We start from the raw sequence: 27,272 nt of genomic DNA on the forward strand, positions 1-27,272 counted from the left end.
TTCCTATTAAGTTACAAAGGGCCACCACCTCCCCAATCTACCATAAAGAGCTGTGACCAGCAGAGTTCCAGCCCTAACTTCCCATCCCCATGCATGCACACAGTTGGTTCTGCCCCTTTGGGGAGAGGCAGTTAAGTCTTCCTGGAATTTTGGTCACAAAGCCAGTAAGCCCACCTGTAAGCTGACCTGATGGGCTGAAGTGCTTCCTTATCGGGCAGGTGGGGTGTTTGTTTTAAGAATAGCATTGGCATGTGTGTGATGTTCATTCTGACTTAGGAGTTAAAAGCCTCGGTTTCTAATTCTGGCCCCTTTGTATGACTTTAACCATATCACATAATTTCTCTGCTTTATTTTCTTATTGAGGAAAGAGAGTAGTAGTAATAATTCTTCTAGAGGTGTGGTGAGAATCAAAATAGGTGAGGCACACAGTGAGAACTAACATCTGTCCAGTACTTATCTGCACTGACACTGTCTCAGCCCCATTCTAAGTGTCACTTCTCATAATCCTAAATGAAGCCACTAGTTTCCCACTTTACAGGTAGGAAAACTGAGATGGGGGGAGGGAGGAGGGAGAAGGAGAAGGAAAAAGAGGAGAGAAGAGACAGACAGACAGAGACAAACAGGCAGACAGGGGTCCAAGAAGTGAGTGTGTGTGCCATGTAGGACCCAGATTCTGCCTCTGACTGCTCATGGTGCTCACAGTCCCTGCCTGGGTCTCCCTGCTTCTCACAGACAAGAGGGAGAGCTTGGCTGTGTCTTGCTGGTGGAGCACACTGCAGATGCCACGTTCTTATCTAGCCCGACCACTGCTGGGTTAGTCCCTGCGGACAGAGCTCTCTCACTTGTTTATCTTATCTAGCAGTTTTTGTTGTCTTGTTTTGTGTCCTCTGGGACTCCTTCAGTGAATTCTTTTGGGTTTTCTCCCTGAGAAATGTTTTAGCTCCACTTTAAAGAAGTCCCCAGGAGCCCACAAGGCTAGGCATCTTGGGCCAGGGTTTCTTCCGGCTCAGGCATGTGGCTGTAAGCCTGGAGTAAACTGCTCCAAGATGCGTTTGATAATAAGCTCTGCACACACTGGCTTCCAGTGGAGTTTCAGACAGGAAAGACACCCATGGTATCATTTTACTGATGAAACCGAGGTCCAGTGACTTGCTTGAGGCAGGGCCAAGACCTGGAGCCAGTTCTCCAGGCACCAGACCAGTGCTGTGTCCCAGCCTTTCCTGTGTGCATGCATAGGACATAAAAAGACACACACACACACACACACACACACACACACACACACACACGCGCGCGCGCACACACACAAATAAAGGCACCATTTAGTAAAAAGCCAGGAAATGAGTGGAAACCCAGCAGAGTGCAGGCAGCCGCAGTCTTCCCCCAGTGACCGAGAGAGAAGCCGAGGAATTTACAATGGCTACTGACTGACCACATAGGAAGCCTTTTGTCACTGTGGCTGCACCATTGAAAATTGAAGGAAGGATGTTTGACAAATGTGACAGCCTGGGTTGCAGTTACAGCCCCTGGCGCATTGTCCAGAGGAAATAGATCTCTCCCGTGGAAACTGAGCAAGTGGGTTGAGTGGTTGACATCATCAGGCCGAGAATTGGATTACAACAAATGGGGACTTACTTGGCCAGCGACGTGGGAAACACCCACTAAAACCTCGAAGTGCTTTTCATTTAGGAGATACGGGGAGAGAGAAAAGGGACAGAGCAAGCTGCCCGCTCCCGTCTGCGCCACCCTTCCTGAACTCTGCCTTTTCACTCTGCCTTCCCTTCTGACCAGGACCTCTGCACTTGGAAGAGACTTGGCTCCTGTGAGTATAGCTGTGCTGCCTTGCCTGCCCCACCCCAACCTCCTGCCACCCACAAAGGGTCTGTTTCTATATTAATAGTACATGGACAGTTGCTTCTGACGTTACAGCTTTCTCTACAGCTGACCAGGACTGCAGAGTGCGAGCCTCATTCTCACAGGCCGGCTCAGTCCCCACTGGAAACTTCTCTCCACACAGCTTCAACAGTTTTCACAGCCTTCAGGGCACCCACTTGCCCACATACAGGCTAAAAAGCCAAGCCTAACCATAGACATTACTGTCTGTAAATTTTTAATAGTTTTTTGATTATAAAGTTTTGTTTTAATTCTGATTTTAAAAGTTTTACAAATTCTAGAAAGAATGGTCTCATACATATTATATTAAAAACCCTAATCCTCCTGCCTCCACCTTATAAAGTGCTGGTAATAGTTAAATTTCAAATACCAAATTGCTTAGGTTCATATTGTAGCATTGGGTAGAAAACTCTAGGTGCTGAAGGAGTGATCTTTAGCCTTGGCTTTATCATCTTTTTCTTGCTTCCTTTTAAAACTTTGTTTGTCTCTAGGAAATAAACAGACCGTATAAACCCTCAGGCTTTCTTTCTCTTAGAGTCTGTTTTCGGGATTTTAAACAAGGCAAGCTACTCTGTGAGGGAGGGCTTGGCAACTCTCGGTCCCTTCATTGGGTTTCATTTTAGGTCTTCAGATGGCTAGAATTGGCTTGTGGGATGCTGTGATCCATCTCCCTAAGTAGCAGGTTAAATATATTTGATATATTTTAAAGTTATTTATTATATTTTTTATGTCTATGAATGTTTTGCCTGCATGTATACTCGGGAGGTCCGCCTATACTACTTTAATGCCTGGTCCTACAGAGGCCAGAAGTGGGCACAGGGTCCCCTGAAACTCAGGTTACACATAGGTTGAGCACACAGGTTAAATACAGTCGAGAAGCTACAGCTAAGAGGGAAACACACCAGCCTTGGAAAGCAAAAAGCAGGGTTTGCCAAGGGTTAGCTCAGGGTGGAGCATTTGTACCATATACAGGGTCTCCCTGCTTTTCATCTCCAGCAACACACACACACACACACACACACACACACACACACACACACACACACACACACACACACACAAATAAAGGCACCATTTAGTAAAAAGCCACCCAAGGGAAGTGTGTGGCCTTGGGCAAGTGTTTCATACACTGGGGCCTTAGTTTCCTTACTTGTACCTAACCAAAGGGACAAAACCAGATAAGCTTTGGTATTCTGTTTTTCTTCTGTGGCTGACCATTATAGCGTTTGGAGCAAAGTGCCCTAGGTTTTCAGTGTTCCAGAATGGCTAAAGACTAACCATGGGGGAAATCAGGAGGAAACAGGGCAAGAGACATGGCACAATGGGTGAAGTGCTTGTTTGTGTAAGCATTAGGACCTGAGTTCAGATCTCTAGTTTACATGGAAAAGTTGGCTGTAATGGCAAGAACGTTTATAATGTCAGAGCTGGGGACATGGAGACAGGACCTAGGACTCACCAGCTAGCCAGCTTAGCCGACTGAGCTCCAGGTTCAATGAGAGACCCTGCCTTACAAAATAAGGTACAGTGTGATGGGGCAGGGACCCGATGCTGGCTTCTGGTGTACATACTGATGCACAGGGATACATACACGCACACTCAAATGCCCCTCCTGCACATACAAGTGCATGCACCACACAGAAGACACAGAAAACAAGCAGGATTAAGTTGCTTGTGAATTTTTAAGGTTTTCTACAGATTTGGTATGCCTGAAAGAGGCTAAAAGTCAGAGTGCATAAGCATGTGTATTTAGGAAGTGAGGGGTAGGAAAAAATGACTATTACTTGAACACCCTTTCAGTTGCCAGCCCTTTACCATAGTAGATGGTCACTGTTAATTCCCTGGCCGCCTTGGCAGGAGTAAGTGTTTCCAAATTCTGCTGAACTCATTCCTTGAGTCGATTGAGCACCATGTACATAATTAGTAGCTGACTTCAATTCCCGTGTCACCACTGGCCTATCCCCTGGGAGCTGATATCTGTAGGACGTCTGGCACATAGATAAAAAAGAGACAATTCTGTTTTAAAGAGATTTAAGTTTATTTTTACTCATGCAAATGTGTATACGTGCCTGTATGGCTTCATGAGAACCATGTGCCCTTGAAGGCCAGAGGGCATTGATAGGATGCCCCAGAACTGGAGTTAAAGGTGTTTGATGGGCTACCTGATGTGGGCACTGGGAACCAAACCTGGGTCCTCTGGAAAAAGAGTAAGTGCTCTTAATTGCTGAGCCGGCTTTCAAGCCTCAACCATTCCATTTTAACTTAAAGCCTTCCACTCTAGTTTTTAGTTTGGCAAGAAAGATGAGAGATGGGAAGGAAAAAAATCCCTGTATTTGCCTCTGTGCCCCCTCCCCCACTTTTTTAACCTAGTGTCCTGGCAACTGTTGCTGTAAGGAAAGGATGTCCACAGCTAGGATGCAAACAAAAGCAAAAGCCAGCTGTTGTTCCAGGTCTTGTTAATTCTTTGTCTTTAAGGCTATCAGAGACCCTAATCCTCAGGAGGGTGTATTGTTTGGAAACTGTTTGATGTAAGGTCAGCGTTAGAGGGAGAGTTCTCACAGCCCCTTGGCATATCTTGAAGCTGCAGACTTCCCCAAATGGCTGTGCCATCTAAGGTGGACTTGTAGCTACCCTGTAGCAAGGGCAGTGGAAGGCTTGGATTTTCCTCTTTGCCTTACCCCAAGCCTAGCCTCAAGAGTTGGGGACTCTGGATAGAGGCCATCCCTCTTTCTAAGAGGATAGTGAGGCCATGACACTGCAAGGATGGGGCTTGGGCTTCTGGGTCCCTGCCGGGAAGCTGTGGTGGAAGTGATGGCATGCCTGCTTCATAAGCGGGGTGAGGGTGGCTTTAGTTTCTTGTGCTATCATAGTGCCATTACAGGGCTTTTCCTGACATGTGCCATCCTGGTAATGAGTTTAGGCTGTGGAAGGGACTTCTGTGGTCAGCTTGCTCTTGCATGGGTTTCCTGTCTTCCTCAAATGTGTGTTACATGTGAGATTAGGCATCTCAGCTCTGCTGGTCCCTTTTAATCGTCACAGCAGTGAAGATGTGAGAGATTTTCTCCATCTTACACAGAAAGGTACAAAGATGGGGAGAGGTTTGTCCAAGTTCTCACATCTAGCAGGTGATAGAGGTAGAGTGCTGAGTGAAAGTAGAAAAAAGAAAGAGGCTGTCCCCGCCATCCAGAACTTGGCTCACGCTGCTGTCCTGTCTACAGCACCTCCCTGGGGCTTGAAGAGGGGTGTTGTACCAGAGTCAGAAGGCAGAGTGGTGTTATGGTCTACATCTACGACTTAGGCCAACATGCTTTATGACTAGGTCCCACCTAGTTTACTGTACATTCTGTCTGCTGCCTGGCTCCTGGCCCTTGGCCACTGTGGGCCTCTGAGATCCCTAGACTAGCTAGTGTCTATAGTCTGCCTGTGCTTTTGGTTTAGTTTGGTGGGAAGACAGGAAAGAGCACTACGTGACACCCTCTTAGCTCAGAGGCCCTGCACAGATCTTCACTCCTCCTTCAGAGCCTGCCTGCCTTTGGGCAAAGCTGGGATCACACTCAAACCTAGCCCACGGGGTGTCATAGGAGGGGATGAGACACACTAAATTAGCACCTGTAGATTGGTTCAGCTCAAACTCTGAGCTGGGTAATTCACATCTGTAGTCCCAGCACTTGATAAACTGAGGCAGGAGGATGGCCATGAATTTTAGGCTTTCCTGAGCCTCAAACCTGTGTAGAATGAGTTCTAGGCCAACCTGGGCTGTGACCTTATCTCCCAAAGAAGCAAACAAACAACAAAATAAAAAAATGCAAGGCCGGCGAGGTGCCTCTGTGGGTGAAAGCTTGCTGCACAAGCCTGACCATCTGAGTTCAATTCTCAGAACTCAACATGGAAGGAAAGAACTGACTTTTGAAAGTGGTCCTCTGACCCGCACATGCATGCCATGTGCACATACACACACCACCACCACCGCCGCCGCCGCCATCACCACCAAAAGGACGAAACAACAAAACAGCATGCTCTAGACACCTGTTTTACAATACGAGAGAGAATGTTAGTGGTGTGGACAAGGCTTCTGAGCCTGCACTCAAAGGTGGTATTTACATGAAGACCCCAGGAATGCCTCTTGGTTCTACAAACCAGGCTTCAGGGCTGTTCTCAGTCACCAAACACCTCGTGCTGAACTTCAAGTTAGCCATTAACATGGAGGCAGAAAGAAGTGGCTGCTACTCTCGGGAGCAGAGGGCCCTGGCCTGGCAGCTGAAGGAAGAGCATTTTGCCTGCTACAGCTTTGAGACACACACCCAGTCTACTCAGCTGGGGGAGAGGGGCCAGGAGAGATTCCTAAGCAGAGACAGAAGTGGGAACTCCTGGAAATGGTTATTACTCATGGCTCACTGCTGTGTGCACCACCTCCCGGAAACCCTTTATGGTGCCTGAAAACTGGCCTGGCTCCTCTAAAAGGCACTGAGTTTCTGGGAGCTGCACTCGGCTGTGAAGTGCAGACTAGAGCTTATCACTCTAGTACGCCAGCATTTCCCAAGTGATAGAGGCTTTGTTGATGCTTGAAGAAATTGCTGCTTCCATTTGGCTCTTTAGGACAGGATAATGGGCCTTTCGAGCCCTGAAGAATGGAGTGGGTGCTGGCTAGTGCACGCACACGTCCCAGGGCTCTGGTCAGTGCTGTGGAGGACTTCACAGATGTGGTCCCTGCCATTCTGTAAATGTGTGTTGAGGGCTCTCATACTGTTTGGAGTCTGAGTTTAAGGCAAAGACCAAAGCCTTAGACTCAATTCAAATTTAGATTAAAGTAGTTTATCATTACTGCTAGCAGAAGGACGACAGCCATAAAGCCATATCAGGGGCTTGCAGTGCCAAGAGGAACTAAAGGAAAGGTTCATAAAGTGGGCATCACAATTACTTCATGCTCTGTGGTATCCACAGATGGGCAGGAAAATTGCTTTGTGCCCCTCAGCTGCTTCTCATCTCCAGTCTACAGTGATAAAGGTGCCATTTCACCCTTGTCCCACAGCAATAAGTGCAGTTACAAAAGGCAGAGCAAACAGTTAATTAGCTCACAGCAGGAACACCATTTGCAGGCCCTAGGATCTCACAGGCATTTCAGGACAGAGGTCAATGGCTATTTAAGGGGTGCCTGGTGCTGGCTTAGGTTCCCTAGCCATCACAGGGGAGTCATACATCAGTTGTCACACAAACTAGACCACCCAGGGAAAACAGAAAGAAGTGTCATTAATGACTGGGATAGAGTAGTTTCTCCCTGGGCAAGCAACCACACAGTGTCAGGTTAGGGCTGGCTGTCACGTTCCCACAATACCAAGCACTGGCTAGAGGAATCACAGACACAGCTTTCGTTGTCTTCCTCCACCCTCCTTATTTTTGAGACAGGATCTTGTGTAGTCCAGGCTGGCTCAAACTCACTAGATAGCTAAGGCTGGCCTTTACTAATCTTGCCTCTTCCTCCTTTGTGCTGTAAATTGTAGGTATATACGCTATCAGGCCCTGCTCAGAATTCCACATGATTCCTGGGTTGTTGCTGTTGGTTGGTTGGTTGGTTTTTGTTTGTATTGTTTGTTTTGTTTTAAATGGCATATTGATGGTTAAACCAAGTTTAAGTCAGGCAAGTACTCCACCTGGGCCTATCTCCCAAGCCCGGTGATGTAGGGAAGCCAGCGGGGGAGTGAACAGTTACTGTGGCATGTGCCATGAAAAGCTGTGGAGGGCTGTGGAGGGCTAGGCAGTGGGTTCCAGAGACTCTGAGCTGCAGCTCTCTTAGCCCACACTCTCCCTCCCATTGCTGTGCCTGCAGCCTTGCAGCTTTTGTGCTGGGAGCTGCCGCTGCAGCCGAGGCCCTTGTGCCTTCACCTGCATGCTTCAGAGGAGTGGAAGGAACATTTCCTTACACAGTTCAAGGGCCCCTCCTGGGATGGCCTTGGATGGGGAACCCAGCTCCAGGGATAGGTGACTTGGAGTCTGAAGTCACCAGTGGATGTTGTATTGCTTTGTTTTTGTAGTGTCTCCTGGATGCTCCTCCTCTAATTACAGCTCAGACTTAAGGAAGACACGCTACATAGTGTAGAATACTTAGAATAAATCACCATTCGGTGCTTTCATTTCTCTGGTGTCTGTTTGAGTGCCCATCTCCCCATCCTCTCCTGTTTCTCCCTGGGCCTAGTGTCACGTGCATTTGTGTATCCTGGAGGTGTGCGTGTTCTGGGCTGCACTCCATTATACAGCACAACTGCCATCTGAGTGGGCGTGGCTGCCACCTCCATTTGTCTTGCCTTGCTAGTCAAAACCCGGGGGGTAGGGCTCCTGTGTGGCTGTGGTAGGGGTATGGGGGAGATGCAGCCGTTTACGCTTTTATTTATTTTAGTTTGCTTGTTTTGAGACAGGGCCTCACTATGTAGCCCTGGCTGGGCCAGAACTTTGTGTGTAGACTAGGCTCTCCTCAAACTCAAAGAGACATTTGCGTGCCTCTGCCTCCCTAGGATTAAAGGCATGCACCACCATGCCTGGCTCTGGCCAAGATCTTTTTTAAAAAAAATTTTTTTAAGCTTCTTTAACATATATAGTCACCAGTCATATGGTTACTGAAAATTTTTGAATTGTGACCTAGAAAATGCATGGACCATAGCTTCATTCCCCCCTCTCTGTCTCTGTGTCTGTCTGTCTGTCTGTCTGTCTCTCTCTCTCTCTCACATACACACATACACTCACTGACACATAGAGGTACACACAGAATTAAATGGATAATAAAGTAACAGAACAAGAAATTAAAAACAGACCAACCAAAACAAAAGAAAACAATAACAACAAAAACAACCTTCCTGGGGTTAAAGAAATAACAGGAAGCCAGATGTGATACATGCCTTTAATCCCACCACTCTTGAGGCAGAGGCAGGCGGAACTCCAGGTGCTGGAGGCAGGCCTGGTATAGGTAGTGATTTCCAGGGCTATATAGAGAGACCCCCATCTCAACTAAAAAATGAATAGAAAAATAATAAATGTAAACATAGTTAACTTGGAGTAAAACAAACATGTATATCTGTGTGCACACATACATGTGTGTAGATGCCCATGGAGGTCAGAAGAGGGTGCCGGGCATCTTAGAGCTAGAGTTATAGGGATATAGGTATTTGTGAGCTACCTGATGTGTATGCCAGGATCTGAATATAATTACTGAACCAGCCTCCCAGGCATAAGATGTATTAATTGCTTACAGTCTGCTAGAGGAATAAATGCTCAGTTACAAAAGACCCCATCTCAACAAAACAAACCTATGGTGTACCCTGAGAGGGGCCCAGAGAGTGGAGGCAAGCCTGAAAGGCAGAGGACTGGAGCGTTGAAGCTCTACCTTCAGTTCACGTTGATGTATTTTCTCATGGTCAGTGTTCATTCATCGCCTGTACTGGGTGGAGTGGTGGATGGATAGTGTAAAGGAAACAGGAGTGGCCCTTCCCCAAATGAAGGTCACCCAGACCAAGAATAGGTGTTAGCACCACAGACACAGGCTGAGTGACGTGAGGAGAGAGTGGGCCAGGGTTTCCTTGAAGAGGTGGGTACTTAAATGGGTTTAGGAGGCTTTGATGCCATGAGCCAAGAGCCAAGGGGTAAGGTTAGGGTGTCATGGAGCCAGAAGTCTCACCCAACAGGAAGAGGAGCACATGAGCAAGAAAGTGGAGTCAGGAAAGCTTGTAGAATGTTAGAGAAACTGACAGGAAGCCAGGGTAGGCAAAGCAGAGGAATGGGGAGGAGTGAGACGCTGATGGTTAGCAGTGCAGCAGAGCCTGAAGACGTGGGCCCGCATGCTGCCTGCTGCCGGAAAGTGTAGAGGGCAAAGGTGAGAAGCCAAGCAAAATATGCTCCATAGGATATGTAGAGATGGAGGTGTCATTGCTGTTTTATTGAAATCTTTATTATCAATTAAGCAGCAGTGAGAAGCAGAGCATTGCAGCCCAGGAGAGCAGAGGCGGATTCAGACACACACTTCTCTCTCAGGCAACTGGGCTTCTTTCACTTTTATTTTTATCATTCCTCTCCTTTCTCCTTCTGTCTAAATGATTCAAACAATATTCACATTTCTCTTCTCTGAGATCATGGTCTCACAGATATGAAAACCAAAGCATGTGCTAGGAGCAGCCAGCCAGCGAGCACCTCTTCCCCAGCAGCCAGCCACTCCGGGGGGTGGGGGGGATTATTTATGTTTTACGTTTTGTTTATCATAAATAGATAGCCTTGGCTGACTTTAAAAGTTCACAGAAATTTATATGCCTACACAAGAATTCCAGGCCGGGAATCTGTCTTAAAAACAAAACAAACAAACCCCCAATGGATTGAAAGACCTATTCTGTTTTGATCCTTCCCCCTCCCCCCAAAGTGAAAGCAAATACCACTTCAGGTCGGTAGGTAGCTGTGTGAGGCTTCACGTGCCTGTTACCCAGCACTGAGGACATTGTGAGGCTAGTTGGCACTACATAGGAAGACTGTCCCTCCACAGAAGAGCAGCAATAATATATGCAGTTTCACAGTATTCGTTTAAGCAACCAAGCATGAACATCTTTGCATGTGAGTTCTTTATACTTTGAAATGGCTGTCTAGTGTCTTGGCATCCTGATATCCAAGGATTTGTCTCCATTCCTCATATAGGCAGTTAATTCCACACCGTGTCTTTCCTTCCTTTCACTATGTCTATGGTATTAATTCCTAGACATTGGGTCCATGCTCATTTCATGTTAACTATCCCAAAGGTGATTCCAGTTTGCAGCCCAGAGTGTGCCTAGCTCTAATCTTGTTTTCTTTTCTTCCATTTTCTTAGACTTTCATCCTGATTAATCAAGAGTGAAAAAATCTGAAGAAATGCAAGCAGGACAAAGAAATTAAACTAGGTGGGTAGCACCTCTGTACCATCACATCACAAGTATGCCTACACACCTTTTTCCTTTTTTTTTTTTTCTTGAAGAAAGAAAACCAATAGGATCTAAAAAGTTCGAGAGGAATTTTAGTCTCTTGAATAAAAGGCAGGGTGGCTCTTACCAGAAGTTACATAACATCATGCTGCAGTGCCACAGGCCTGATTCCCATCCAGACAATTTCTTCATAGCATTGGAAAGACAGCTTCCTTCCGGTGTCTTAATGTTTTTTCAGCCATGTACTCAAACAGATGGAGTCAAACAGCTGATTAGCGACTTTGGGTGTGACGCCACGTTTCTGCTCTAAAGGAATGTTTACAACAACCAGAGTGTGTTATAGGGATTGTCACTTTAAGACTTTGATAGAGTTACCAAAGCAAGCAAAACCCAGTCCAAAGAAATGGGTACAGCCCAGCAGTCCTGTGAGGAGGGATGGGGCAGGCACCTTCCGTTTGGAGACCGACTGCACACATGGTGTGAATGGGCTGCCTAGAAGTGTGCTATTTTGGGGGTCAGTATTCACAGTTTTTATGATAGCCAGGTGTTCTGGCATAGAGGCGCAGCAGTGCGTGGTCTAAACTAGGCAGCATGGCTCTTGCCTCTCCCTCTCTCCGACTGCCTCACTCTCTCCTTCTCTGTCTCTCCCTCTCTGTCTCTCTTTGATACAAGGTCTTACCATGCTACATGCTACTCTGGCTGTCCTGGAACTCACAGAAATCCACCTGCCTCTGCCTCCTGAGTGGCGGGATGAAAGGTCTGCACCTTGCCACACTGCATTGTCACATTGTGAGTCCATGGTCCACAGACGTCTGCCCACCTGTGAAGGTGTCCATGGCTGTAACTGTGAAGGGAGTGAGGAACAAAGGCCACTGAGCCCAGCTGACCCACGGGCACCTGGCTCTATGGGAAAGGTGCTGAGTGCCTGCTGGTGAGCTCATCGCTTTCTGAGGCGCACACTGGATCTGTTGTGCTTTTGTTCCTCAGCTAGGGATGTGTGAGGAAGATGGTCTTATAGGAACAGCACAGCTCTAATGAAGTTCAGTTTAGACCTCCTCAGGAAATGGTCTTTTATCTCAGTTGCTCAGCAGGTACCACAGCAGAAGTGGCAGGCACAGTCCTTGCCCTCAGGAAGCCTAAGGTCTGGTTGCTAAATGAGTGGTGTTGTCCGCAGTAGTACAGAAGCAGGTGAGCAGTGGTCTGGAGAGGAGTGTGCCAAACAGGCTGCAGGCCGCAGGGCTTCTGGAGCAGCACAGGGCAGGCTCAGAGGCTGGAGGGACCGCTGAGTCCCTGAGGATACAAGGGTGTGCACGTGCTTATGTAATGCAGAGCAGGAGCCAGGGCCAGAACTGAGTCTGCAAATGGCTGCCAATGAGTCCAGGCTTTACTGATGGTTCTAAGCAGAAAGTCACTGAATGGTATTCCAGGAGTCATGTGACTTAGGCTTAGAATGGTGACCCTTCTGGAAACTAGGCCCAGTTAATTTTCTTATTCTCCCCATCTGCTTTCATCCCCTCTACTCAGGGCTTGTACTCCTCCGCTGTTGGACCCTGATGAAGAAAGGTGACAGAGTCTGGGAGAGATGATCTCCTTTGGAGAGACTGAGGAGGTGGGTGGGTGGATAGTCATTCAGGGTAAAGCAGGTACAGGTGGCCCTGTCCAAGTCCCTTCATGCCTGTGAGCATCAGCTGCCTCTTGTATTAAAGGATGGTGGACATTACCTTTCTCCTGTTTCCTTCCACTGTGGATATTTTACATGCTTAGGTAGGGCTTCTACAGAAATTTCTCTGCCTTTTTTGTCACATAATGTGTTATTAACATCCTCACAGGGATACTAGGGTTTCACTAGCTGCTGTTTGTCCTCTGATAAGGGCCTCTCTCTTCCTTGATGTCACCTTTATGGAAGAGTGAACAAATGCTGACTGAAGACTAGGTGTGTGCTTGGCATGGCCATAACAGAAGGCGTTTAGAACTAGTAAGCATTATGACAGGCACAGCCATGCTTTGCTGTGTATCCATGGCTGTCCTGGAACCCTGTAGACCAGGCTGGTCTCAAACTCAGATCTACCTACCTCTGCCTCTTGAGTGCTGGGATTAAAGGTGTGCACTATCATACCTGAGTCATTTTAGTCTTATGCAGTACCCAAATATTACAGATATGGAAACTGAGGTGCAAAAGGGTAACAGTAAGGTGAAGTAGAAAAGCCCATCTCTAACCGTTGTGCACTTGCTATTCTGTATGTGTTCCTGCAGAAGAGTTCAGACATGGCGGAGGCTGTGGAGAAACACACACAGCTCCTCTGTTCTCTCCCAAACCATAAGCTCTTAGCAAGGCCATTGGTGACTAACACATGATCTGGACCTGAGTCCTGGGGCCACTTGTCCATTCACTGTTTTCTGAAAGACTTCCTCTCCACATGCATCGAGGCCACCTCTCTGCCTTGTGGTGAGTTCCCTGGCAGCTGAGTGTGTCTGCTTAGTTTGCTGGGTATTCTCCCTTTGGTCTATAGCTAAGGTTCTATTTCATTCCTGATCTTCCTGCTTCCTGCTCCCAAGTGCTGGCTCTAGTCATGTGCTACCCATGTGGCTCTTGTACCTGGCCTTCTAAGTTTTTTCTTTTTTTCTTTCTTGAGACAGGGTTTTATGTCACCCAGGCTAGCCTTATAATCACAGTCCTCCTGCCTCTACCTCCCTAGGGCTGGAGCTACGCTCATGCTACTCCACCCCCAAAATTGGTTTCCCTGGGGTTACATCCAGATGGTTGACAGGTGTATGGGAAGAGCCTCGTTATCTATAATTGCAGGGAAATGCAACTTAAACCAAGTGAGTTAGCTACCTCCCAGTGTGAGGAGCTCTGTTATAAAAGGCTCTGGGAGACTGAAGAGGCTCTTGCTCGTTGTTGTTGGAAAGTAAACTAGCTGTAACAGAGAACTGTCGAGGTTCTCAAGAAAACGACATAGTCAAGTTGGTGACTCACACCTATAATCCTAACATTCAGGAGACTGAGGTAGGAGGATTGCTGTGAGTTTGAAACCTGCCCAAGCTACATAGATAAAATAAAGAACCACCACATGGTCCAGAATCTCCTGCATAGTTATCTAAGGAGATGAATTGGTCTCCTAAGTAGATACCTGTAGTCCCGGGTGTACCACAGCACCATGGTTCACAGTAGCCAGGACATGGAAGCAACTAAGTGTTCAGTGACAGATGAATGGGTAAAGAAAATATCATGAGCCGGGCATGGTGGCTCACACCTTTAATCCCAGCGCTCAGGAGGCAGAGGCAGGCAGATCTCTGTGAGTTCGAGGCCAGCCTGATCCACAAAGCAAGTCCAGGACAGCCAAGGCTAACACAGAGAGACTCTGTCTCGAAGGAAAAAAAAAAAAAAAAAAGAAAGAAAGAAAGAAAGGAAAATATTTTGTGTGTGTGTGTGTGTGTGTGTGTGTACATATGTGTACATCATATATGTATCCTATATGTGAATACTACTTAAAATGGAAAGTTAGTCATAACAAAAAGGGTGGACATGGAAGACATAATTAGCCTGAGTAAAGCAAGGCAAGCAGAGAAGTACTAAATGATTTCATCCTGGGCCCCCCCCCTTGCCCCCGCGAGACAGGGTTTCTCAGTGTAATAGCCCTGGCTGTCTTGGAACTCTATTTGTAGACTAGGCTGGCCTCAAATTCACAGAGATCTGTCTGCCTCTGCCTCCTTGAGTGCTGGAATTAAAGGCGTGCACCACCACACCTAGCCCCATGATTTCATTCTTTTTGTTTGTTTGTTTCGTTTTGTTTTTTAAAGGTTTATTTATTATGTATACAGTGTTCTGTCTGCATGTGTGACTGCCCACAAGATCTCATTCTAGATGGTTGTGAGGCACCATGTGGGTGCTGGGAATTGAACTCAGGACCTCTGGAAGAGCGGACAGTGCTCTTAACCTCTGAGCCATCTCTCCAGCCTCCATGATTTCATTCTTATGTGGAGTCTAAAGAACCCAGAGAAAAAATAGAACGTCATTGCCAGGGCTTGAGGGCCTAAGGATTGAGACGATGTTGACCAAAGGCTACAAACTGCAGTTATGAAGTGAGTAGTAAGTCTGATGTACAGCATGACATCTAGAGCTAATAATAATGTGTTCGGTGCTTAACAGTTGCTAAGAGAATAGATCTTAGGTCTTCTCATCATGAAAAACGTGAGGCGATGGATGCACAGTTAGCTAAATGTGGTCATCATTTAGGCAATTTAGTATATGTTCACACAAATACATAAACATCACACTGTACACCATGAACACACACGCACACACACACATACAAGCTTGCTTTTGAATTTTACCACCATACTGCTGAGAGGTTTAAACATCTATCCAGTTCATTGGAAGCCATCATTTAACCCTGTTGAGCTGCTGTGTCATCTAGAGGTTGGTTTACACTTTAGCACAGAAGTGTAGCATGGCCACATTCTTCCTGGCATCTTACTCAGCAACTCATGTTATTATGTGTTTCTGAGTGGGAATGCTAGGCTTCTAGAAATCACAGCATTTGGACAACAACCAAAAGCCACAAAGTGGCACAGCCAAGATTTCACTTCAGGCTTTTTTTTTTTTTTTTTTAAAGATTTATGCTTTTATTTTTCAACTATTCAAAAGTTACTTCATGGATCTTACTTCATATTTTTAAAATTAATTTATATTTAATCACTTTGTTGCCTGATTGAAGCCCCCTCCCTCCTCTCCTTCCGGTTCTTCCCTCACACCCCTCTGAAGGTGAGGCCACCTCCATGGTACCAACCTACACTGGTATATCAAGTCACAGCAGGACTAACTGCATCCTCTTCTGCTGAGGCCAGACATGGCAGCCCAGCTATGGGAAAGGGATCCAAAGGCAGGCACCAGAGTCAGAGACAGCCTCTATTCCCATTGTTAGGGGACCCACATGTTGACTGGGCTGTGCATCCTACATATATGTAGATCCAACCCATGTGTGCTCTTTGGTGGTTCAGTCTCTGTGAGCCCCCATGGGCCCAGGTTAGTTTACTTTGTAGGTCTTCCTGTGGTGTCCCGGACCCCTATTGCTCCCTCTCTCCTTCATTCCAGTCTTCCACAAGACTCCTCTGGCTCTGCCTACTGTTTGACTGTGGATCTCTTCATCTGTTTCTATCAGCTGCTGGATGAAGCCTGTCCAAAGACAGTTATGCCAGGCTTCTGTCTGCACGCATAGCAGAGTATCATTACTAGTGACGGGTTGGCTCTCTCCCATGGGGTGGGTCTCAGGTTGGCCCAGTCATTCGTTTGCGATTCCCTCAATCTCTGTTCCATCTTAATCCCTACACTTTTCGTAGGCAAGACAAATTTTGGGTTGAAGGTTTTATGGATGGGTTAGTGTCCCCCTCCCTCCACTGGAAGTCACATCTGGCTATAGGAGGTTACCACTTCAGGTTCCTTAACCCTCACTGTTAGTAGTCTCAGCTAGGGTTACCCCACAGACTTCCAGGAGCCTCCCCCATCCCAGAGATGCCCCCACCAATTTCCATTCTCTTTCTCAGTCCTCTCCCCCCACCTCTTTTCCAGCACCTGATCCCAGTCCCTGTTCCCCTCCCCACCCCTTCTCCCACCCAGTTCCCTTCCTTCATCTACTTCAGATGTCTATTTTTTTCTAAAGATGAGTTATTTATGTATATAATACTTAGTCTGCATTTACATTTATGCACCAGAAGATGGCATCAGACAGTTGAGAGCTGCTATATGGGTGCTGGGAATTGAACTCAGGACCCTTGGAAGAACAGTGAGTGCTCTTAACCACTGAGCCATCCCTTTAGTCCCTCAAAAGTCTATTTTATTTCCCCTTCTGAGTGAGATTCAAGCATCCTCCTTTGGACACTCCTTGTTACTTAGCTTCTTTGGGTCTGTGGATTGTAGCATGGTTATCCTGTGCTTTATGGCTAATAGCCACTTACAAGTAAAAGTGATTATAGTAGCTCCTGCCTTGAACCTCTTCTCGGAGCCAAGTGCTATACATTTAATATTCTGGTTTCTAGTTCGGCCATGTAAGGAAGTTTTTATCCTCACCTCACAGGTGAAGAACAGGGAGTTTGAAGAGGTTAGGAGTCTCCCTAACTAAGCAGTAGGACCAGGATTTGAACTCTCCATAAGCAGAGAGAGCTTCCAATCCTCACCCTCTCCCTCCTGTTCCCTGCTTCTCCAGTGTCCTAGAAGGAAAGGGCTTATAGAAAGTAGCACCCATTTTCTTTACTTTCCTAGCAGTCCTCAGCAATGGTATCATGTGGTAATTCGTGGACCTTGTGACTCTGTTTCCCACCCACAGTTCACCCCTCCCACCATCATTTTTAGCACCATCTCTGTGTATCCAGGGCAGAGCCTACTGCCTTTTTTTCTCTTTCACTTTCTAATGGTCCCAGGACTTGGGGGATTTCAGCCCTTCCCTGCCTCCAGCCCCGCTACTGAGATTCTTCTCTGCTTGCAGAGCCAGGGTCTCTAGCGGGAAGCTGAGAGTAGAGCTCTCCAGCTCCTTATCAGGGAAGCCTGTGCACCCTCCTGCCAGCTGCTTCCCAGGACCCCAGGCTTGTGTCCTCCTCTGACTTAGGGCCTCTGGGAATCCCCTAGATGCATGTTTGCAGTGACTCGGTTGCAGCCGTCAGGTCCCAGATGGTTTTCTACCCAAATGGAGTTGAGGAGTGTTAGCCTCTGCTCAAGCAGCCTTTGGAACATTGACAGCCAGAGCCCTGTGCACATTGACACTGCTGGGTGGGGAGACTTGAAGGACACCAGGGCTCCTGTTGTCGTGGACACAGCTTGATACTTACACACGTATACATATTTTCTTGGCAATTGTCCGTAGCTTTTCTGAGGTTGTCAACCATGTCTTTGACCTTAGGAATTTGAGAACCTTTGATCTAGAGAGAATTCCTAGTTCCAGGTGCAGCGTCACAGCATTTCTGCCAAGGGTGAGCAGAGACGGATGTGCTAACAGTGCTGAAGCTGCCCTGTGAGATGCTCCAGACTCCCACCATGGAATACACAACCTGGCTCTTACTTCATCCTGTGCAACCCCCAGGTGCTCTGAACATGGTGTGTCATGTTTGAGTCCGTGGAAGGACCACTGTGAGCAGCTATAACGTGAGCATTGATAATGGCAAGAAATATATGTTGGGGCTAAGCATGGTGGCATACACTTTTAACACTCAGAGGTAGGTAGATCTCTGTGGGTTTGAGGCCAGCCTGGTCTACAGAGAGAGTTCCAGGACAGCCAGGGCTACACAGAGAAAACCTGTCTCAAAAACCAAACCAAACCAAACCAACCAACTACTACCACCAAACAAACAAATAGACAAAAGAGAAAACCCTGTCTTTAAAAACAAAGCCAGGCATGGTAGTTCACACCTATAATCCCAGCACTCAGGGAGGCAGAAGCAGGTGGATCTCTGGGAGTTTGAAGGCAGCCTGGTCTACAAAGCAAGAACAGCCAGGGCTACACAGAGAAACCCTGTCTAGAAAAACAAAAACCCAAACCAAACCAAACCAAACCAAAAAAAACCCCAAAATTATGTTGTGAGCTTCAGTTCAGTCTGGCATCCACTGCCAAGGGCACCATTAAATGCATACTGCATGCTGTCAAACTCAGCCCTCATAACACCCTGAGAAAGCTGGCGCTGTCATACATGTGGAGAAACTGACTGTTGTAGGAGCCTGAGGGACTTGCTGTAGATTGCTATAGATTGCCAGTGAGCCAGCCAGGAGTGTGTAACTGAAGCACACCTGCTCACCTGCCTTATTTTTAGGGAAAAGCCAGAAAAATGAGGAAGTATTTTGCATAGGGCATACAGTCCCAGACCCTGTGATTCCGGGAACATTGCTGTGTGGTAGCCTGTGTGAGAAACCACATCCATGGGAGTGATCTGAAAGCTGGAAGAAAGCCATAGGGCATAATGCACTAATGCACCAGTGTCTACACGAGAAGGGTTCGCACCATCAGAATTAGGGTGTTTTTCTTTCTACAGCTTTATGGATTCACATACCGCATAGTTCACCCATTAAAGAGTCAATGCTCTTCATACTTGGGCATCCATCACCACTTTGGGACTGATGTAGGCAAGGGGCAGGAGGTTTTGTAAGATTTATATATTTATATATGTGTGTGTAGACGCACAAGTGTGCTCATGCACAGAGAACCAAAGAAGAGACCAGGTGTCCTCTACCATTCAGCCTATTCCTTTTTGCTACAGCTCTTAGCTACCAATGTTTGTGACTTTTTGTTTGTTTGTTTGTTTGTTTTAGTTTTTTTTGAGACAAGAGTTTCTCTTGTAGACCTGGCTGTCCTGGACTCTTTTTGTAGACCAGATTGTCCTTGAACTCAGCAATCCTCCTGCCTCTGCCTCCAGAGTGCTGGGATTAAAGGCATGCGCCACCATGTCTGGCTGTTCCTGACATTTTAAAAGTTTACATACATTACTCTGAAGTATTCTTAAACTCTTCCCACTTTCCAGTGTGTGGGCCTCCACATACAAGGGCTGTTGTACCAGTGCCCCACCCCGACTGTCTTTTACTGACCCACCAAGGGGAGGGAGTTTGAAAGTCCGCATGGTACTTCTAGCAGTTCTACCATGTGCCTCACATGTTGTAACTTGTAAAGAGTTAAGGAATTATAGTCTGTCTCCCTCACTAGACCATGAGCTTCCTCCAGGCCGTATTTGTGTCCATGACGTGTAGTCACAAATCTGGCACACAGTGATCAGTAAAGTGTTGGATGGTTGGATGAATACCGTAGCGATAATAATATCTTGCTTCTTCTCATCCTATTCTGTGTATTTTGGGGGTGACTTTGGCAGGACTCTTGGGGGAGCTGGAGAGGAAACCTGGGCTGGAAGTGACTCAGGTTTGCTCTAGTTCTCCCCTGTTGTATCACACATCACCTCAGTACCCAGTAGTGGGGGGAGCAGTGGGGACTTGCTTTCCCTCTTGATTTCTGTAGGTCAGAACTTTGGATGGATTGCCTGGGTAATTCTGAGACTTACCTTTCATGCATAGTGACTGGAGCTGAATTAACAAGGGTTGGCAAATAGCCAGTAACTGACCATCACGCAGCTTAGGTCTCCTCAGATGGTCACTTCCCAGAGCTAGTTTGGGTGCCTCATGGTATGGCAGTCTCTGATTTCCTGTGTTGCTCTAGCACTAGAGCATCTCAGGAGAGCCAGGTGGATGCTGTGTGAAACTCCCTAACCTCATCCTAGAGTCAGACCTCATCACTCATTTTACGTTAGAAATTAGAGACTAGGGTATAGCTCAGTGGTGTGTGGAAGACCCTGGGTGGGAACCCCAGTGCCTCCCAAAAGTGAAAGAGGAAATGGAGGAGAAGGGAGAAGAGCAGTTAACCAGAAAGCCAGCTCATGACTCATCCAAAAGGGGTTTAAGTTAGACCGTCCATCACCTTTTTTATTTTATTTTATTTTTTTGGTTTTTCGCTGTCCTGGACTCACTTTGTAGACCAGGCTGGCCTCGAACTCACAGTGATCCGCCTGCCTCTGCCTCCCGAGTGCTGGGATTAAAGGCGTGCGCCACCACGCCCGGCTCGCCTTTTTTATTTTCTTAATGGCGAACTTCACCCCAGGACTGTGTGTCTGCTAGGCTAGTGCTCTATCACTGAGCTGCATTCCCGACCTGATAGATGTCAGCGTGTTCAGCAAAGTCAACCGGCTTGTAGACAGGTTGCAGAACTACTACAGAGAGGCTGTCTTCCTTCCTCCAGACCCCTAAGGCTGGGGGACCATGCCCAGAGGCACCACCTGGCACAGCAGAGCTGCAGCTCAGCCCAGCCCAGGGCCTTGGTGAGCCTGCGGGAAGGGATTTCACTCTCTTTTCCTGCCCCTGCCTTCATAGTAGAGAGGCTGTCCTTTTCTAGAAGTTTTGCTTCGCAGCTGAGCCCCAACTAAGCTTAGATAAGGCACAAATGGCAGGAGAGCTGGGAAAAGCATGCCTGGCCACGGAGAGGACCAGCGACACTCTGCTGCTTCATCCCACCGACTGGCAGGGTGTAGCCCCACCCCACGTAAATCACATCCTGGCCCTGCTGGGGAGGGCAGAGCTGCTAAGAGGGTGAGGTTTAAAATTGATACCTCACATGATTTTTTTCTATAGCTGTGGATTAAAATTTTTGAGGTTAATTAATTCATAGACTCAACCAAACATCACTGAAAAGACTGAAGAACCCGATCTCCAGCTCAAAATCCAGTGCAGAGGACTAGGTGTGGTAGTCCTGGCCTATGCTCTTAGTCCTGGGGAGGCTGAGGCAGGAGAATCAGACGTTTGAGGCTAGCTTGGGATACATTGTGAGACTCTGACTAAAAACCAGAAACCACAAGTGAGAAAATTCAGCACAGAACTTGGCTTAAGCATGGTTACTGCATCTGCTGTTTGTTTTGGCAAGCACAGGAGAACATTTTCTTAAGCCTCCCATTTCCTGCTCCACTTTTTAAAATTCTTTCTTTGAGGCTAAAGGCTGGGGTGGCTGGGTGGGCAAGGGACAAAAAGATGACAGAAAAGAAACAGACCTTAAGAAAAATATCTTACTAGATGCTAGACCCCATTGCAGGCCACTTCCATGCTGTAACCTGCTCAGACTCCATCCTCCTCCACATCTGCCATGTGACCTTGGGGAAGCTACTGACCTCTCTGAGCCTCCCCTGTCTTTAGCAAAATAGCCACTATAATGCTTTCTTTGTCATAGGCGTGGTATGCAGTCAGAAGAGAGACCACCTGGCCCTCTGCTAACAGTGAGCCTTGAGAATCCTCACAGCACATTCAGGGCAGTTTAGTACCCATGTTTCACAGTTGTCCCTTTGTCAAGTAAGTTGGCCAACACCATAAGGGGCCAGACATTAGCCTCAAAATCCCTGGTTGTATCCACTCCAGGCACCAGGCCTTCTTGACTTACACAGCGAGACAGAGGAGCCCTGGTGGTTTTGAGTCCTGCAGACTTCAAACAAGGACTCTTTAAAAACAGTGCACAGGAGGTGAGAATGCTGAGAATGCTTCAGGCAGAGGGAAGAGGCCTAGAAAGGTCAGGAATTGCATTAGGTTTGAGAATTAAGGTCAAGTGTGGCCGAGCAAAAATAGGCTATGAAGAAAGAAATGACGAAAGACTGTGAAGGAAGGAGGGCCTGGGCCATTGTGGGACTTCAGGGGTTGACAACAGAGGTTAGGGTTTTCCTGGTGTTGAACGAAGCAGAGGAATCCCACGGCCCAGTTTCTGTTTCAAGAACAACTCCAGGCTGCATAGGAAGTTGCTTTTGGGGTAAGAGGAATGCAGGGCTATCGAGGGCCTCTGCATGGCACTTAGCAGGCAGACAGCGGGCACACCGAAACTGTATTGCAAGCAGAAATTATGGAAGCTGGCAGAAACTGCAGGTGGTGGCCAAGGAAGAGAATCAAGAATGGCTCCAATTTTCAACTCAAGCAGCCTGTGACGGGGAGGCTGGAAGGGGCCAGGCTGATGGCTTGACACAGGGGGGAAGCCCAATGACACACAAAGTGGGCAAAGCCACACATTCTAAGAGAGTTTGAAGCTCTTTGGGGTTCGCCAACATACAGTATTTAAAGGAAGGGATTTGTGCCACACCCAACACCCCACCCCCACCCCCAGCCAAGAGTGCACAAGGAGGTTTTGGGAGAGAAGCTCTAACATATAGGTCCTGGTGGAGGCAGGAGACCCCATGGGAAACATGCCTAGAGAAGTAAGAAACAAATATGAAGGTATCCTTGGCCCCTAGCAATGCAGAGGTCACTGATAGCCTTGTATGTCGCAACACCCTACCCTTTCCTCCATCACACCACCTCCCACAGCAGGTCTCACAGCTACACCTAGATGGTGGAAGTCTGCACTTCCCATGTGCAGAGGCTGGAAGCCTGCTGGGAGCTTGCTGGGAGCCTGCTGGCACCTCTGATCAAAGCTGCAGCCAGGCCTGCTCTCTGCACTAGGTACTGAGCACTGTGAGGTCCTGCACCGCGTGTGTCCTGGGGCACTAGGGAGCACTTTGATGGCAGCCCTGTCAGTCTGTCTCCTTCCAGCTTCCTTCACAGAGATGATCTGGGACTACCGGCTTAGTAGATGCTGGCCTTCCCATCTGGTGTCTATAGTTATACTGGCCATGGAGATACCAGACAGTTTGTCCACTCTGAGAACCTTTTACACAACTACTTCACACTCCTGTACCCTGTGTCCTCTGTTAAAAAAAAAAAAAAAAGGCTTGCTTTTTCTGTAACTTCTGCAAAATATTTCATCTTTTCAAAAAGGAAAGAAAAGCAGGAAATGACCTTTCAGTTTGGAGTTTTAATGGAATCTGACCTAGCAATGAGGACTAAGAGCTGCAGACTTGAAAGACTGTAGCTCTTGGCACAGCCCAGGGCCTCTCTAGTTTACAGAGCCAGGGAGAGAGCAGAGAGGCACGAGGGAGGTGCCATCCTGTGCTGACCAGAGCAAGCACCTGCGGGGGCTTTGGCCTCTAACTTCAAGGCCTCAGAATATAAAGCCTTTCCCTTCAGGCGTGTTCAAGGTCAGGCTCCCCATCAGCATCCAGCTCCCACAGAGCTCCTCCAGGGTTTAGGCTTTGGTGTCATTCCCCCACCACCACCCCCTCCCCTACACCCCAGGAGCACAGGCTGAGATAGAGGCTATTAGACACATTAGATCTGTCTGGATTGCTCCCTAGCCATCTTCATTTTGTGTGAGACAAGGTTTTTTTTTGGTTTGTTTGCTTGTCTGGTTTCTGAGAGCAGGTCTCCTATGCAACTCTGTATGTAGACCGGGCTGGCCATGACCATCTGGTAGTCATCCTGCCTCTCCTTCCCAGGTGCTAGGATTTTAGTCAGATGTCACCACACCTGGCACTCCACATTTTTTTTTTCTTTTTCAGATTTACCCAAAGCCACTTTTCTGACCTTTGCGCCTTTAACTGAAGCACGAGTACACCGTTTCCTCTCCTTCCATAGCCAGTGTGATACTCTGCCACAGTGGGTTAGCATCCTCATTCACATCTTCTCTTGTGTCAGACTGTAAATGTCTGGTCTCCAGTGTGTACCTTACACCTGGCAAGGTGCCTGGTATATCCGGGGTGCACAGTAGAGAGTGAACTTTCCAGGCTGGAAGAGACTTAGAGATCACACTCCATTATTATTTAGATGTGGGAAAGGAAGCCAGTGGAGGAGGGTCTGGGAGTCTGCCTCCTGTATGAGGGCTGTGAGGGCTGGGCAGACCTTTACCGATGTTGTGTGCTCCTTCCCCTAGAGTCTAGACACAGTTCATCACATAGCGAACTCTACCGTGAGCTGGGCTCTCAGGTGGAACAGTGCACATGCGCATGTCAGCCAGGATTGCTTCTGGTAGAATTTCTATTCCACCCCCCAGCGAAAGCCCAAGCAAGAGAAGGGTTTTTTTGTTTGTTTGTTTGTTTTTTGTTTTTGTTTTTTAGGTTTTTGTCTCTCTGCAGCACCATTAAACTGAGAGTAAACAAAGGAGCCAAGTGAAATGTCAGAAGGAAGGTTTAACTGACAGCTCAGCTACACTGGGATGCAGTGATGTTTTATTAATTGGCACCTCTCTTATCTCATGGAACTTTCCAGCCCCTGTAAGCCTGTATTCTCACCACATCTTCATTTCAGCCATGAACTTCAGAGTGTTTTAGTTGTTTCCCGAGGTGCAGGGGCAGACGGCGGCGGCCTCCAGTGTGTCCCAGGAAGTCAGTAGGGAAGCTGGCTGCAGGAATGCTCTAGATGCGGCCCACCACAGCACACCTGCAGCCTCTGACTCCTGATAGCAGGGAGCTCTGCGCTAGGCACCAGGACCTGTAGATTCTAGAACCTTGGTAAGACACTCTCCTATTGTTGTTGTTGTTATTACTACTTATGTTCAGGCCTTACTATGTCACCCTGGCTGGTTGGGAACTCCTTGTGTAGACCAGGCATCCTCAGACTCACAGAAATTTAGCTGTCTCTACTTCCTGGGAGTAAAGGCATGTGTCATTATGATCCTCTGTCCTCAGTTTTTCCCTAGGGCTTGAAAAAACAAGAGTCTTTGCTAGGTGGTCTCTGGAGTACCTCTCAGGTAATTCTGCCATAAGCTTTTTGTTAACTGAGCAAATATTTGTTACGGGCCAGTCCCTGTCCTGGTCCTGGGTGCGTCACTGCTGTTGCTCTGCTGCAGGTCCATGACGGGCCAGGGCTAAGGGGAGACAGCAGCACAGACCCACATTTTGGTGACCATTTTGGAGTATATTCTTATGTCAGTATGTGTGGATCAAGCGTGTGCCTTACTTTTTAAAGATGGGGTCTCCTGTGGCCCAGACTGGCTTTGAATGTTCTGTATAACCAAGAATGACCTTAAACTTCTGACTCTCTTGAGTGCTAGGATTGCAGGAGTGGCAGTCACACTCAACTTTTGCTTTTCTCTTTTTAATCATTGGCCGTTTCTGAGCCAGGTATGACCATGAGCCTGACTACTTTTCTGAGTGCCCCTCATGCCAGCAGAGGGCAAAGGACCTGAGGGTGAGCCAGAGGTAGAGGTAGGGAACAGGTGAAAATGCCAGAAGAAAAGTGTTGTCATCGGCCAGCTTGTGTGGTGTTTAGGCCTATGCATTGGTGCTGCGCAGGTGACTCCTAAGAGAGGAAATTGAGGGAACCCTGAGCTGAGGGCCATACAGTTTTGTCTTGGGCAACAGATTATGGAAATAGCACCTTGCCCAGGAGAAAGAAGAACCCAAGAGAGGCCCAAGAAGGAAGAGAATGTTGCTGTTCCTAATGATGTCACCCAGGTGTCTGCATCTCAGCATGAGTGAGTTTATGGCCATGTCATGGGATGGAGAGATGTACAGAGCAGCGTGAAAGGCAGCCTGGGAACAGCACAGTCAGGGGCTTGCCCAGGAGAACGAGAGTGCTCTGAGAAGCTGAAGTCGCCCTAGTCTCCAGCTTCAGTTGCCTGTTTCTCAAGTGGAGAGTAGAGGAGTCCTGTGCACAGAGTGCTGCTAACGTCATCACCCTGGCCACCCTGAAGGAGGACTCAGGCTATTAAGAGTTGTTTATTTAGTCAGTAAGTATGAAGTACCCACCACATGTAGGCCCTTCAGGGTACGCTGGGCAACAAAGGAAAGAAAGATGGTGTTTGCCCTCATGGGAGGGAGATGACAAGAGAGTGAGTAGTGATGGTTAAAATCTTGAGCTGTATACATTGTATACTCATATGAAACATGGGGTTGAGGATGGTCCAGGCTGTGGGGGTGGGGTGCTAGGAGAAGGGTGGATACAGAGGACCAAAGGGGAATCCGGTGCAGGACACCATTTATTTTTGGTTTACAAGAGACAGAAAGAGAGGAAAGACATCTGGTATGGTTGTACCTGCTCTGACAACCAAGTCTCTTGCAAGTGTTAGTATACACAAAATCATTTCCTCAGAAACTGTAATTGCTGATTACAAAGCTTTAAGTTTTCCTTGGTCACATAAGTATATAGAAACAAGAGAAACAAAATGAGCAAAGAGCAAATTTCATAAGAACTAAAAATGAACATGATGATACAGTTTTCTTTTAACTCAATGTCTTTTCCTTAACATTGGAATCGTAAAGCCTTGCGGTTACAGCAGTGCTCGCCAGGATGACTGTGAGATTGATCCTGTGTCAGTTTGGCACAGCACTAACAGATCAGAAGGTGTTTCTACCACCTGCTGCAACAAACTTCTCTTTCCACAGAGGTCCAGTGTCTCTGACTCTTGCTTAATTGTTCCATTCCTTCCTCTGTTTTTCTTCTTTGACAGAAGACCACCATTCCTTTTCTTTGATTCTTAAAATACTGTGCAGCCCCGTGGTTAAGCAAAGGTAGTCTATCCTCTGTTTTCCTGTACCGACAAATCTGTTCAGGAAAGCAGGCAGTTCACTGGTTTCCTCTGTGTCTCTGTCATAAACCGGTTTCAAAACCATTCCTATCTTTATTATGATTCTATAAAGAGTAGAAGAACATCAGGATTCCTCAAGCCGTTTACTTTGCCTTCAGGGACGTACCAAGGTTGTCAACAACAGCCTGATCAAAATTTTTTCCTGTCTGTGCTAGTTTTTTTTATTTCTGAAGCCGCACGTAAAAGCCTAGTGATTCAATTACAGTTTGTCAGCTTCTAAAATTTCTCTAAGTTTTTCCTTCTTTAACAATTGTTCTTAGATCCTCTATCTCATCTAAGTTAGTCTAAGTAGGTTCTATGGAAGACTCAGTTTTCTGCATAGCCGTTTTTCCCAGGGAGCTTCCCTTAGGTTTATTATTTTTTATTAACACTGGCTTTTGTTACATTATTGCTATTCTAGCCGTTGGAGAGAGGGCCTTTAACAGTAAGAGATATCCACCAAGGGCTGTGAAGGATCAATCTAAGACATCTAGGCCAACTGGAACTTTGTCAAACAGGCCTTCAGGAC

The 27,272-nt window shown here is 47.3% G+C and overlaps 1 protein-coding gene across 4 annotated transcripts in view; it reads left to right on the plus strand.

The window, feature by feature from the left end:
- Pkig (cAMP-dependent protein kinase inhibitor gamma) overlaps positions 1-27,272 on the plus strand; it is a 67,790-nt gene that overhangs the window by 32,110 nt on the left and 8,408 nt on the right. For 3 of the 4 annotated variants that reach the window (XM_051143755.1, XM_051143754.1, XM_051143757.1), the window contains exon 2: positions 10,724-10,793. The gene's annotated coding sequence lies outside the window, so the exon portion shown is untranslated. Of the gene's footprint in view, positions 1-1,743; positions 1,823-10,723; positions 10,794-27,272 lie in introns of those variants that run through there. The other variant, XM_051143756.1, reaches the window with a different exon arrangement.

The sequence above is a fragment of the Acomys russatus genome, chromosome 4, assembly GCF_903995435.1.
Source record: "Acomys russatus chromosome 4, mAcoRus1.1, whole genome shotgun sequence".
Classification (NCBI taxonomy): Eukaryota; Metazoa; Chordata; class Mammalia; order Rodentia; family Muridae; genus Acomys; species Acomys russatus.